Raw genomic sequence first — 15333 nt, forward strand, 5'->3', positions numbered from 1 at the left:
TGTAATTTTACTATTGGATGATTAATATTACAAATACAAAGTAACAAAATGCTTTTCTGAATTCAGTAAGCCTTTTAAATGAATTTATATATTATTAAGAGCAATAGTATCTGCACACATTTGAAGCATTAGTATCACATGTGTTAATAGTATTTATTCAGTTGTATGTATGATTTATCTGAATCTTTTTAGTAACTCCATTACCCTGAATAGGTTTTTGACCCACAGGTTAGAAACTGATTTGGTCCAACTTCCTTACTTCACAGATGAGGGGACAAATGATTTAGAACAGGTCATTTACATGAATTGCTTAAGGTTACAAAGGGTTCTAAGGTCGGGGTAGAACCTATAACTCCTGACCTTTAGACCAATTAATATGAGTCCAAAATAGCCAAAAGCATTAGACTTATTAACACAAAGGCAAGATTCAGTTATAATGTGTATGCTAAATGGCCTGATTTATCAATTCTAATCTTCAGAAGGTGCTCCCAGACTCTGAATTTCCTGGCATATATGACATAGCATATTGGGCCTTATATTGCTCTTGAAAGTTAAAAATTATTTTCCTGATTTTCATTATTTGAAACAAACTATACACGGAGTTTAAAAATCTAGGTATGAGAGAGTCTATCTGCTTATCTATATATGCCCAAGCACTTGGTACTGTGGTTCAGTTTCTTTCACATTCATTTTTCCCCTTTGAGAATAGGAAAGAGGGAATAAAGAAAGTAAAAGCCAGAATGGCTCAGCTTGCAGGAAGAGGAGCTAAAAAGGGTCAGAAGGGTAGACGTTTGAGATGCTCAACGTGTGTGTGGATAGCTGTGTCCCACTGATTCCGCTGGAGGAGTGTATTTGAAGTGGCATAATAATTAGGCTCAAAAATTTACCCTCAGTGTGTCCTTTAAAGAAAAGGCTTGGGTTGAACCTTGGGATAGTTCATTTCAATGATTTTTAGGCCTCTGTAGAATGCAGCTGCAGAAGAGAAATCTCAAGAAAACTGGTTTTCTCCCTTTTGAGACCTAATATTGCATATTTTCTGATTAACCAGAGTGTTGGTGAAAACCGCTTCCCTTTAAATTTCGTATCTGTTATTTATGCTTTATGATTAAACCATTACTATCAAAACCACAGCATAAAATTATAATTAGGCCTCATTTTTCTGAACTTACACATGTCTTAAAAACCTTATTATTATAAGATATAGTATCTGTGACAGAAATGTAAAGTTATCATACCCAGATTCTAAACTCTGTGTGTTATTTCTTTCAAATAACGAAAACCAGGAAACTGATAATGACATTGCAGAATTAAAATACAGATAGTTATCACTTCTTTCATTAAATATATCAAATATTTTTCTTTCCTTGATTTATGGATGAGTTTTGCAATAAGTATACGTTTGATTCTGAAGAAATAAATGTTTGGATGCTATTTCTTTAGAGCAAAGTTAACATATAATCTAATGTATAACAGACACTCAGTACTGTCAATCAAAAAGATCTTAAATATTTTTAAGGGAGATGGATTTCAACAAACAGCCACTTGCTGACACTTAAGCACTTTAGAAGTGTATGAGAGTATAATGTTATGTTCTGGTATGGAGCCAGAATGTTTTATTTTCTTACCAACATTTTATTTCCCTGAACTCTAAAAGAAGTGACAGGTTATTTTGTCTGTAATGGTGGTTATTTTCAACTTCAAAAACTTTTCTGTGATCTTAAAACCTTATAATTTGTTCACAGTTACAAGTTAATACAGGCACGGAGCAGCATCTGTATGTAATTTTAGCTAAGAGATAGGGTGGGAACTTTTAGTCCTTCCAAACTTATTTCATCAGACATGCATTGTCTAGGACAAGTCTGCTGCAAGTATAATACTGAGCTTAAGTCTGATTTGTTGGAAATGTGGACATTTATGCATCTTTAGGGGGGTCTTAACGGTGTCCCCCATCAGGCTTGTTCTCTGTTATATGGACAACCAGGAATGAGGGCAGAAAGGAAGGAAACACTGTACAAAAGCTCCTTCTGCCAGGCTCTGTAGTAGTGCTTTCTCCTATTCTACGTCACTTAAGTCTGAGGAAAAACTCACCTCTCCACTGCAACTTTTCAGGTATTCCTTTGCTGGGCATTGCCATGATACTCCGTTTTTGGGTCTACTCTTCCTAGACAGTGACTGGCCTACTCCGGCTTTCTCTCTTCCCTCTCTCCTTTCAGGCATTTTCCAGCAGCTTAACAGTGCCTTTCTGGAGATGCAGGACTTAACAGAAGTAGTCTGAGGAGAGAAAAAAAAAAGAGTATTGTGGGCAAGTTTCTTCAAATCACACGGAGACTAGTTCTGCTTTTTCATGTAAGAAATAAATCCCATGGATAGTCCTGTGGAAGTGAGGGGTAAAAAAATTTCAAAAAGAAAACAAAAAGGCGTTTATTTGAAAAGAAGGGAAAGAAGAAAAGGAGTGACTGCAGTGTTTTGTTGAAGTCTCAATTATAAAATATATGGAGTTAGGAGGCACGAAAATTTGTAATAAAGTTAAATTTGGAGACAGTCTATTATTTACATGATCTTAGGATAAATGTGGGCAATGTCAATTTAAAGATTACAAGTTGGAGAGAAATGATAGGAATTGTATCCAGTTTTTAAAACTATCTGCTTTATTATATCCAGTCTTTAACTTGCAATTGTGCCCAACTTAAAAAAAAAATAAAGCAAGTCTTCCCTGATAGATTATTAGACAAATTGATTAGGTAAAACTTTGGATGGAGTAGCTTCTCTGTAGATGTCTAAAAGTGAGTCTTTATCACTTAAAAACAAAACTAGGGACTCTGCATGTTATTTTCCATGCAAGGTTCTTATCCTGGCAGTAAGGACAGGGACTGCGGTGCTTTCTGGTGGCAGCAGAAGGCTGGCAGTGAACAATATGTAACAATGCCTCCGTTATCTGTTTCCAATTCTTGCAGCATAGAGCTGGAATCCAGAAAATGTGCCGCCTTGAATAATTCAACTTTCAAATCTCTTGGTGTTCATGACAATTTTGATTTATTTTTCCTTAACATTTTATTCTTTGCTTAGTTTTCATCCCCAGTTTTTCTTTTTTCTTTTTTTAAAAATTCCTCTGTCTTAAGTTCTTTGATTTTAAGAATCAGTATGATGACCTCCTTTAGAAATATTAAGCAAGGCTATCTAGTCACAAACAGGATATACAAAGAAAGATATATGAGAAAAATCAAAAACAACTTCTAAAATAAGAAGTCAGCCTGAATTTTACAAAGCTTTATGATTTTATAATGACTCTCTTACCCCACTCTAATGTTCTAAGAGAGCTTTAGAGCTCACTTCTTACCCAGAATCTGCTTTGTAGATAACAAGCTTGACATGCTTTAAATATTTATAGTGGGACCCCAGAGTGTTACAGAAAACAATGCAGCTTCCAGCATATGGACTAGGAAGCCAGAATCTTCATTAGTGTCACACATGGTGATAGAGTGGAAATAAACAGTCTAAAACAGGCAAGTCTGGTGAGGCTGGATCAGCTAAAGGATGATAAACATTCACATGTGTCCTCCCAATACGTGTTTGTGTTTTCTTCTGATTTAAAAAATAATTTTTGTTTAAACAGCAGGAAAATGTTAATAAAGAAAATGTACACTGAAAAATATAATTACTACCTTCCTAATAAAGCTTGTATTTTCTTTCTCTACTCTCTGTCTGCCTCTCTCTCTCTCTCTCTCACACACACACACACACACACACACACACACACACACACACACCCGAGCTTGTCTTTGCTGGCCTTCATCCTCTCCTCCTCCCCACTGGCTTTCTCCACACGACCGTGAACATGGCTGGAAGCAGCAGCTCCAATGATGTAAACATGGTAGTTTTGTCACTCTGAGGAAAGACAGGGTCCCTGCTTCTGTATATAACATGTCTATGGAAAAATGCTGATTAACCAGAGTTTGAGTCTTAGGCCAATCCTTTGCACCAGTGCCTGTTGCTAAAACGATGAGACCATTTGAATGGCAAGCCTGGTTCATGTGACCATGACTGGCAACCTCACTAATGTCAAAAGTTAGAGCAGGGGAGGACCAGGTCTGCCAAAGAAGAGGTTGCATTTACTAGAGGAAGAGGAAAGGGGCATGTTCAACAGACAGAGATACAGGTGTCTACTCTATGGAAAGTTAAGGATGCAGTGAGAATTGCCAGACACACTGTTTTGCAAGAACTGATGAGGAGATCTTCCACAGAAGACGGTAACGCCCTTATTGATGCAATAGACATTTATTGTCTCCAACTGTAACCCTTGACATGCATTTTCTCCTGTCCTGGGACATAGGAGTGAGAAGTAGGTGATACTCAAATCCAAACCCCTTTCCCTGGTGGAGTGGTTTACACATACTTCTTGTGACTTTAGAGTGTCCCCCTGCAGCCACAAGAAGTTGTTTCTCTAATTCCAAATTAATTCTCTAATTCGTCAGAGGCCACTGCTACTGACACTACACAATATCACAGTCAGGGCTGCCCTGCCGATCTCCTTTCCTCTGTGCCTGTGCACACACTGAGCCCACACACTTTGTTACTTGGCCTCTCACCGCACCCATATGGACAGACCGAATCATGACTCGGGGTTTGTCATCTTCCCTCTGATACTATGCCCATATCCTCATGCTTGTCAATACTTTCTTTTTTTCCCCATCACTTTCATCTTCAGCTGAGGTAAGAAATAGCCTTCTTCCCTCCAATGAAATAACTCTTAACTGGCTCCCAAATAGCATCCTTTGTACTGCCCTAGAGATAAAAAAAACTTTCTTAGGCTCAATTTCTTAAAATTCTTCACCCGAGGCTTCTAAACTCAGTTGTTGGGAAATGATACTGCTTACTATGAATCCCTCAAGTTCTGTCCCGGGCACACTTCTGCTGGTGCCTCAGGACTGAATCCTACCACCTCTACCCTGCTCACTCAGGTTCAACTAAAGACCATACTCCTCATAGGTCAGGAGGTTTGCTTGACTGTGGACTTGTTCAAGGGTCTCAGTCACTTCTCTTTCAAGCAGACTCCTTGAACTTGTATGCAGCTAGAATCTTCCAAGTCCTTGTTTTATTTCTTGATATATTGAAATTGAGAGTAGATGTACATTTTGGGCTTTTGTCATGCTCCCTTGCTACATGGCTAACTATAATATGAAACAGAATGAAATAAGATCAAAACCAAAAGAATACAGAAAAGGTCAGGAGAATACAGACCAAGGACTAACTGATTCCAACTGGGGGAATCAGGTAACAATTTAAGAAGACGTGATATTTGAGCTGAGCTTTGAAGGGTGGGTTGGATTTTGACTGGGGTTATGGAAGCATTTCAGCTTGAGAGACAGAGTTGTGACATCCATAGTGAGTTTGGGGAAATGAAAGTACACATCCACAGAACTTTGGGGGACTAAAATGTATTCTCAGAAATCAATTAAATTTTTTCCCTTCATAGTGGGTCCAAATATAAGTCAAACCACTCATATGTTGGAAAATGAATACAGATAAAAGTTTATTGAATCCCTTCCATGAATACTGAAGAGTTCAGTCTTAGCTGGGAGGGAGTGAATATTATGAAAGGGCCAGAGCAAGGAAGTAATATTTTTTGAAAAATATTTTTGAAAGCAAAGTAAATGTTGGATAAAGAACTGCTAGACTGAAGATAACATGACCAGTTAAGAAACTGCTGTGGATTGAGAGTGACCAGTAGCCTGAATTCAGAGGGAATAAATCAGGAAATAATTTTAGAGGTCAGGTAGAGGGAAAGGGCTGCTCTTCTTTGACTGATGCTGCTGTTGTTACCTTGGTAGCTGGTGCTTCCTGTAGGGCAGATGCCCGAATGCTTCTCTTCCTGTTGGAGGCTCTTCTGTGTCTCCTCTGAGACCAACCCCCAAAGGTCTCAGGACCTCCATATTGTACCATCCCCTGTCATGAGTGATACTTTTTCCAGCTTACCCTTCAGGACAACCTTCAGCTTTTCAAGTTTCTGTCCTGGAGGTAGACCCCCCACCATAGTCTTTTCTGCTGGATCCTCTTCCCCCACCAGACAACTCTCTTAGGCTAGGATCTGGCTTACTTCAGCAACATTTGTTTGGCCCAGGAGAACCGGGCTCTGCCTCCAGGTTCTGCCAAACTCGGGAAATGCAAGCTGCCTTTCCCACTACCCCCCCTCTTCTTTCTACTCACCTAGCCGCCAAAGGCAACTGCAGCCAGACGCCACCTCCAAACTGCTCCAGGTGCATCTCATACCTAGACTCTCTGCCCTCCAAACACCAGGGGCTCATTAGGTTCTCTCAAGGACTCTTCTACTTCACTCCTGTATTATCCCTGGATGAACCAAGGGGTTTATCCAGTTTACCCACTTATAAAAAAGTATCCAGTTGGAGAAGGAGATGCCTGTTGACTTTCCCTACGAGTATGCCACCCCCACCAATCTATCCAAAGATTCCTCTTTGCCCCTATCACTAGGAATTCATCCTAATAACCCCCTTAGAGGGAACTTCTCTCTAATGAATCTCTATCCTTATCTTCCATAGACTATTAGAAATGGCTTCTGGAACAGTTGGTAAGTCCTGTTATGATAGGTCCTTTATAGAGGTCCTATTTAACATTCTTTTATATTCATAAATGTGAATACGAATGAAAGATTCTCAGTAGGAATTGCCAAGATCCAAATTTGGAGTCTGCCATTTCCTAGATATATGACAGGAACACTCAGTACTTCACTTCCCTGAACTGAAAAATGGGGTGCTAATTGTACCTATCTGCTGTGATACAATACTGTGAAAATTAAATGAATAATAAATCTAAAGAGCTTAGGTTATTGCTTGACCATAGTCTTATACGGTCTTTGCTTCTTGTTGCTCTCATATCACAATAGTGGGGTAATAGTGAAGATTCTTATGACAGGATTTCTCTCAAATATCTGAGTTAAAAATATGTTCTCTATTTAAGTGATGAATTACGATAGATCCACTTTAGTTGGGTCAAAAGTGTTAAGATCAAAAATGGATCCAGTCACTCAGCAAAGGGCAAATTTTGTTCATTGAGTCAATGAACTGGAGTCAGGTAAATTTTCAAATACTAGGAATTAATGTATCAGGGCTTATGGCTTTGAAGAATGGGTAACAGATTATTGGGCTGGAGATGAAGAGACCTGAGTTCTACTCATGGATCAACAATTAATAGTGTGTGAATACAGACAACTCACTTAATTCCCTGGGCCTTGGTTTTCAGCTTTGACAAATGAAGCGTTGCACTGGATGGGAAGATAGCACGGTGAAGAGAGTAGACTGTGGTGACAGAGAGAACTAAACCCATATGAGCTCTGCTGCTTACCAGATCTGTACTCATGAGCAAATTATTTCACCTAAGTGTTGTTCCTCTATGTGCAAAAAGAGGATATTAATAGTGCCTGTCTCCCAGGGTTGTCATGAAGATTAGAGAAATCATCTAAGTGCTGAGCCCAGAACATGGCACATAATAAGCATCCAAGAATATTATTTTAATAATGACTACCTACTATTATTTCTGGTTTCATGATTAAGTCCATGGATCATCAACTGAGGCTATGAAATTTGTATCTGTACTGACCATGTTTCCTGAGGTCAGCCTTCTGTCATTTGGCTACTGTCTCCTTCTACTGTTCTCCTGACACATGAATTAAATACAACGATCTCCTTTTAGTAAGTGTACTTGGGTCTCTTTTAAATACATAGTCTTTAGTAATAAACTGAAAGTACATTTATGTCTTTTCACATGCAATTTGCCAGTAAGCAATCTACCTTTCTTTTACTTTATACTTATTACTTTTGGTCTGGAAGACAAGTGGCCAGTGTTTTATTTTCACAGTAGACTGAAGAAATCCATCCATTTAGCATTGATTTCAGTAAATATTTATCAACATATTGTCTGCTATGTGCTTGGCCCTGTTAGGTCCTTGGTACACAATGTCAGAAAGGCATGATCTCTGGCCTCAAATAGGTTTACAGTGATTAATACATAGAAATATGACAGATCTTGGGTGTCCTGTGGAAGCTTGAGTAAGCATGTATTTCAATTGGTATTTAAGGCTGGCAAAAGTAATTTCTACTAGACGGTATAGTCTTAGGAATACTTTAGAAGGCTATTTTATTTTCCCTCAATATTTCTTCTACTAGGTGACTAGGTCCTGCTGAAGAAAATGGCCTAAACATGGGTCTGATGCCACTACAAACTCTCCAACCTTAGGTGGCTTCTTCTCAATGTTTCTTGGCCATCCTTCAATATTTCCCCCAGCATCTCCCTTTGTGGCTTCATCAGGACCAAAACCTTCCTTTCAGACCTTCTCAACTTACCTGACACCTCTCATCTGCTGCCCTGTCCTTCCTTTTCAGGAAGTGACTTACTTACCTCACAGAGAAAGTTGAAATCTGAAAGCGGAATTCCTCAACTTCCTGCCACTACACTGACATATTCACCTGGGTTGTAACCCACCCTTTAGCAGCCGGGTATCTCTTTCTGCCCAAGGCCAGGCCATCTACTGCTTCACAGGATCCCATCCTTGCCTCTTTCTTCTCTCAATCTTCAACTGTTCACTGTCTCCCGGCTCCATCCTATCAGGTTTTAAATGTGCTCAAGACACTTGTCTTTAAAAAGTTTAGAAAACACAAGCCCTTTTCAAATATGCTTCCTCAGATGCCACTCTATCTTCATAATGAAGCTGTTTGAACTTCATTCTGAGCTCACTGTCTGCGCCCCCTCCGTCCTGGTTCACATTCATCCTACTCCCGTTTCATATCAACAGCTCCATGAAGGCTGTTGATGATTTCGTTTTTGTGAAATCACATCGGTGTTTATCACTCATTTTATTTGACCTTCTCCCCTTCTTACTTGACTACACCTGTCCTTCTGGAAATACTTTGGTTCTTAAGTAATCTAATTTTGATTCATATTTCAACATTCTGTCCTAATTCTTTAAGACAGCATCTTGAAATGAACCATCCTAATAGCTCTTTTTCCAATTCCAGCTGTGATTAACCAATCCCACAGAAGTGGGCATATCTCTATCCTTGTTCCTATATTAAAAAGAGATATGGGGCAGAGGAGAGAGATTGAAAGAGAGAGACTGAAGGAGAGAGAGGGGAGAGAGAGAGAGAGAGAGAGAGAGAGAGAGAGAGAGAGAGAGAGAGAGGGAACGAGAGAGAGATGATAGATGTTTCCAATATGCTTTGAGAAATGCTGGGCCAAGTTTTGAGAGGAGAGGCTGGTGGGGATCTGTGGTTACACAGCACTCAGGGACTACTCTGGAAAAAATAAAACCCTGAGTATTGTTTTAACTCAAAATAGAGACAAAGTGAGAGGGGATTTAAATAAGTTCACATGTGGGGCTTTGTAATAATAAGTGCAGAACCGTGCCTGCCAGTTCTCACTGATTAGTCATAGATGTGGTTTCCATGGTGATTTCACACATAGGCTGAGCTCCCCACCCTGCTCCTCCTACCTTCACTGGAGCTTACATTAGGTGAGACAAACCACTAACAAGAATAATTAATAAATATTTCAATGCTTTAAGGTCTGATCCAGCTCCTGGAAAGCTACTGTCAAAAATAGATAACTTAGCTTACCATTCCTTATTTTGTATTCACTCAAGGAAATGGGGATCTAGGTATTTTCCAGATTTCCAACTTCATATGCCTCATGTTCAGTGGGCATGTTAGAATTTTTGTTTCCTTCTGGAAGAATGGAGAAAACATGACAGTAAGAGATGATATCTGGTCCGCATTTCAGCAACTTTTCTCTTTTGGATACTACAAATTTTGTGTGTTCTCAACATCACCTCAAAAGTAAAGGAAAGCTAGAATAGCACCTATTATATTTATCTAAGACCACATAAGTGAAAAAAGGCTATGTAAGGCATTCCTTAGGCAGATGTAGTATACGTTCAAAGTGATTTCTAAGAGTTCACTTAATTTAGCTATGCCAGACTGAAGATGGTTTTAACTTTTAATTATATACATTGAATAATTTTGGTCAAGCAAATCATGTGGTAGATAGATGGTTAGATAGAGAGGTTATGCTCACAGTTCCAAAAATAAGAATATTTTCATTTATAATATTAATTAAACAAAACAGTATATTTGTTTTACTGTACTATGTGACAGGGACCATTACTTTTTCTTAAAACAGATTGAAATTCTTTTGAAGAATTTTTCTTAGAGTCACTAAAAAAAAAAAAATTAAGGTCCTCAGTGGAGGCCTTGAAATGTATTTGAGTTTTGAATACATTCACTATGCAACTGAGAGTAAGTCTGGTAAATAAATATGCAGCTTGGGCAATGGGTTAACAAAAAGTATGCAGCAATAAAATAGGTAAAGTGATTTTCTCATATGGATTATAATTGTTCTCTGAAACACACTTTTCCAACCATTTTTCCTGCACTTGCAAATAAAATTAGGAAAAAGCAAACAATCGAAAAACAATCTAAAATTATGCTTGCTTCAAACTGTTTTTCTTACTTTAATTTTCTGTAAAAACTACATGCCTTTACATGAAATATATTTTTGGTCTCAGTTTACACGGGTGAGTATATGAAATAATGGAGATTCTGCATTTCTGTTGAGTCCATTTCAGTTTTTATCACCCTAATAGTTAAGGAATTCTTTATATATTTGTGTGCAATGTAAAAGGATGGAACTAAAAAAATCAGTGTCCATAAATCTTACCTCTATAGAATATCTCAAAAATGGCCGTGCAATGCCTACTTTTCTCTCTAACCTGTTTGTGAAACTTGGTTGACTACAGGCAATTCATATGAGCTGCATAGACCTCCATTGGATGCCAAAATATTGATTTCAGCTTTTGGTTCCCACCCTATTTTGTTTCATCAAGGAATAAAAAATTTCTTCAAATTCCTGTATTATATCCCAAAGTGCATGGTCCATTTTTGCTACCCTCCCTTTAAAATGAAGATCCAATATCCATATTGACCTTTTTCAGTCCACAAACTCTTCCACTCCCTGGTGATTGTGTGTTTTTTATACTTTATTTCAAATCATGAAATTACAGAGACATAAAATGGTAAATGGTCACAGAAATTATCCAGTCCAGTCTTCATAATTTATCAGTAAGAAAACACATTGAGACCTCAAAAGTAAGAGTAAGTAAGAGATTTGATGTATTTGTTTTTTTGGTGTGACAATGTCCTTGAGTATCAGTCTAACTAGTTCATATTTTTATAAAATAAATCGTTATAATATTTGAAAAATGTAATGTATGTTGAAACAAAATGGCACAGGTGAATTTTTGTTTGGTGTCATATTCTCCTGAGTGAAGGCATTTACTTGGCTCTTTGCAAACACACCAGTAGAGTCTTATATTTAAACCGCTCAGTCATCATCATGTTAGCCAGGCACCTCCCCAGCTAGAACAGAGTTGTATTATTAGCTCCTCCCATTGCTTCCAGAGTTTTGTAATTCAAGCTGGACTGGGAAAGAGCGCTCCTTTCTTCTTCTGTCCTTGGGATGATGCCATCCTTTCCTTCCTTTGTTTGCTGAGGCTCCTTGCCTTATTTTCACCCCATCCTGGTGGCATTCCACCTTATTTGGCATTCAGTCATGTCACTGGGGTAAACTTCAAGACTGTCTCCTGTGTTTTCTGACCTTCTGCCATTTTTTTTTTTTTCCTGGCGAAAAACTCTACTGGTTATATGCCACAGTGTCCAATTCCAATTTAACACCTCCTTAGAGGAAAGTTATTCTTGCTTTTTCTAAATGTATTATATCTTTGCCATAGTGTAGAATTTTAAATAAATCTTAGTGATAATAATTTTTCCTGACCTTTTCTATCCCTAATAGATTGCTAGAATTTTGTCTCATTAGCAAAATGAAATGAAGAATATATTACTTATTTAATACTTCGTCTAGAAGGAAGCCTTTGTCTACATGGATCTTAGACCATAAATGATCAAGAACTTCTTTTCAAGAATAGTTGATCAGAAAACCAATTTTCAGGAGCAAGACATATCAGTTCATTATATATTGCAGAATTCCAAATATAAAGGCCATTTAAACAGAAACACTTGTGTAAATGTTTGGAAAAACTTACATCCTTTTAAAGCAGTTGATACTTCCAATTATATTTCATTTTTCAAGGACTATTATCATTACTCTCTATAGAAACTCAATTGATGTATTCAATGTGAATCCATTGTGTCAAAAATACTTCTATCAAATAATCCTATAATATTTGTACAACCAACAGGTTATTAACCTTAATATGCAGTATAGTATGAAAGGTAAAAAAGTAACATTTTAGATGTAAAATAATGATTAGACCCATCAGAATTCTAGATTTTCTTGGGTAAACTTAGTACATCATGGTTTAAAAGAAAACCTGTGAATTATTTACAAATCCCTCAAAATCAGAGGAAAGTTATTAGATTTCCTTTTTTTCCCTTCCCTGCCCCTCTCTCTCTCACTTCTCCCTTTCTTTCTTTCTCTCTCTGTCTCTCCCTTTCTTCCTTCCTTCCTTCCTTCCTCCCTCCCCCTCTCTCTCTCTCTTTCTTTTCTTTCTTTCTTTCTCTTTCTTTCTTTCTCTCTCTCACTTTCTTTCTTTCTTTCTTCCTTCCTTCCTCCCTCCCTCCCTCTCTCTCTCTCTTTCTTTTCTTTCTTTCTTTCTCTCTCTCCCTTCTTTCTTTCCCTCCTTTCTTCCTTTTCTAAGTCATGAGTTAAATACCATGCAGTTAGCAATGTATTTTAATAAAATAAAAATATGTTCTTTGGAGGGATGTATACCCCTCTTTCTTTCCTTTCTTATTTTTTTTTTTAAATTGAATAAGTAGTTAAGTGACTGACAATAACCATGGAAGATATTTTGTTAGAATTTTCTTGACATTTTTGGCTCGTGAGATTTTAGTTATAGGTTCTGGTTATTGGATTAAGTTGTGTCTGGAAATAAATATTTACCTCAAAAGATAATTTTAATATTTAATACCTGAAGTTCTCTTAAACTTTTTCCATATAGTAAAGAAATAGTGGTGTTTTTTTCATAGCAAGTATTTTACTTTAAAAATGTTTATTATATTATTACATGCACATATACACAGAAAAATGATACATATCATTATGATATAAAAATACACAAGAGTGCAGATGTAAGAAATTTCACACACCACCTCTTCAACTAGAATGTAGATCGAGAAACAAAATGGTATCAGCATCTTAGAATCTCACTCATCTTTATTCCAATCTCCATTCTCCCCACCCTAAGAATTAGCCACTTCTAATAAAATCGAGCAGTTTTGCCTGCTTTTGTATATTGCATATAGATTGAGTCATTTTATATGCACTATATTTTTTGGGGGGGGCTCTAAGTCTTTCTCTAAATAATATTTTTTGTGAGATTCATTTATGTTGTTGCATGCGGCTGTAGATTATATGTTCTCAGTCTGTCTAGCATTGCACTGTGTGCATATATCACAATCTATTGATCTATTTTACTGTTGATTGACGATTATGACTGTAATGAGATTTGAGCTAGTATGAAGAACACAATCTACTCTTAAAAAGTATGGAATTTGAGACCAAAGAGATATGAGTCTAACTTGATGTGTGATCTGGGGTGATTTACTTAATTTCTCTTGGGGGGAATGCATAAATTAAACGAGTTAACCTTTCTAAAATCCCTTGTACAGTGCCTGGTATGTCAAAGGAATCCCATAAGTGGTAGCTATAATTGCCCATGTGGAGAAATGCTTGATTTAAATGGCATAGATTAGCTTATTCATGGCATTTTCACTTGGTAGGGAAGGAGAAAGGAAGAGAGACAAATAATATGAATATCGTAATGGGTCTAGTCTAGTATAATGAAAAAACTTTGGTGTCAGAAAGGCTTTGTAGATATCCAGTTAGTTACTTAGATACTGCGTAACATTTACCTTCTATAAAATGAAGGAAATAATGTTCTTTACTGAACACTGTAAAGATTATAATGACATAAAATACATATCCTGTACATTTTCCTGCTTCTTTAAAACAGGAAAAAACAGCCCTATTCTTAGAATATTGTTTCCAAAAAGTTAGAGCAGGTTGAAAATCAAATATCACATTGCAAATACTACTTTGAGTGACAAATATTCTGTGATGGAAATGAAGGATCTACTTTGCCTGCAGTCGGCAGATAGCCAGTTAAACAGGTGCAGATCTATTTTCTGTTATTTGTATGAAGATAAGCATAGCTCCTAAGGTAAAGATGCATTCAGAGCTACAGTGTAATTGGAATGACTCTAAATTACAGTGTACTGAAGGTAACCACTAAACAGACAAGTGTGGTTCAAGTCCATTTTTGTTTTGTTTAGAGTAACAGTAGGATTAATTTAGAAAAACAACATGAGAAGTCTGTAATTCTGTGATGAATAAAATGACACTTGTGAGCAAGGGGTACAAAAGAAGGGGATAGATTGTGGAAGAATTACCATTACAGAGCTGGGTAATTTCCTTGGCAAAAGTAAGAAACTCTCCTTCCTTGGACAAGATTGTTCCACATTTGATACAAAAGTAAGGAGGTCTGTCATGAGTGGTCAACTCAAAGCAAACAGAATTTTCATTGTTGTGAGCTCAGAGGAGAGAGGGCAGCCAGGGACTAAATTGAGAGTGTATTCCTTTGTGTTCGTGAAGAGTTACCCATATAATTCCTTTAGTTTTTATACTCATATTCTTTCTCTCCCTTGGTTGGATTTCAACAATATCTGACCACTTCCACTTCATTTTTTTTTCATACTGGTTATAGGGAGAAACAATTATGGAACCTGCAAATCAAACAGGTGGATTTGGGAAATGAGAAAGGAGTTCTGAAATGATGACTGCTTTCTGCTGCCATTGAGGTTTATCCAAGTTAAGACACAAGATGACTCAACTGGATTCAGAGCTACAATAATTGCTGAGGAAGATAACTGTGGATACATGGGGTCATTTGGATATTATAAACAAAGGACATATGAATACTGTGAAACTACCAGCAGAAAGTCTCATAAAAACAATGACCCACAGTCAGGGGCAGATCCAAGTTTTGTGGGGCTTGACATTTATATAATTTTGGGGGGCCCTTTACACAAAATTAAGTACAAAAATGAATACTAAAGTGAAAAAAGTCACAATAAGTTACTGGAACTTTGGAGACTGAGATCCTTTTTTCAGAAATTCTCACCCAGAAGTGTTTGCTGATTGCAACCTCACCTTTGCTTTCCCCTCCAACACTGAAACCCACAACAACCCCTCGGGTGCACAGGGGTCCTTGCAAATGAGGCCTGGCCATTAAGCTTCACTGGTAGCAACCTC

Source organism: Mesoplodon bidens (genome assembly GCF_964165515.1).
Source record: "Mesoplodon bidens genome assembly, chromosome: 11".
In the NCBI taxonomy this organism is placed as follows: Eukaryota; Metazoa; Chordata; class Mammalia; order Artiodactyla; family Ziphiidae; genus Mesoplodon; species Mesoplodon bidens.